At 55.7% G+C, this 282-nt stretch overlaps 1 protein-coding gene across 1 annotated transcript in view; it reads left to right on the forward strand.

Annotated features, from left to right (window-relative positions):
* IGF2 (insulin-like growth factor 2) overlaps nucleotides 1-282 on the forward strand; it is an 8,204-nt gene that overhangs the window by 2,441 nt on the left and 5,481 nt on the right. The window lies entirely within an intron of this gene.

Consider the following 282-nt stretch of genomic DNA (forward strand, 5'->3'; position numbering starts at 1 on the left):
TCCCAAAGTGGATTAATTATACGCTTTCTGTTTCTCTCTCCGCTGCTCTCTCCCGCTGTGAGCCTGCCCGCCTCTCGCTGTCCTCTCTCCCTCTCGCCCTCTCTTCGACCCCCCCTTTTTACGTTCACTCTGTCTCTCTCACTATCTCTGCCCCTCTCTGTCCTTGATACAACAGCTGACCTCATTTCCCGATACCCTTTCCCCCCCAAAAGTACAACATCTGGCCGCCCGGCCGCAGACAGCCCGTCCTCCCTAAAGAATCAGACAGAAATTTCCCCCCCC

This window comes from Bison bison, unplaced genomic scaffold (genome assembly GCF_000754665.1).
Source record: "Bison bison bison isolate TAMUID 2011002044 unplaced genomic scaffold, Bison_UMD1.0 scf7180017845998, whole genome shotgun sequence".
Classification (NCBI taxonomy): domain Eukaryota; kingdom Metazoa; phylum Chordata; class Mammalia; order Artiodactyla; family Bovidae; genus Bison; species Bison bison.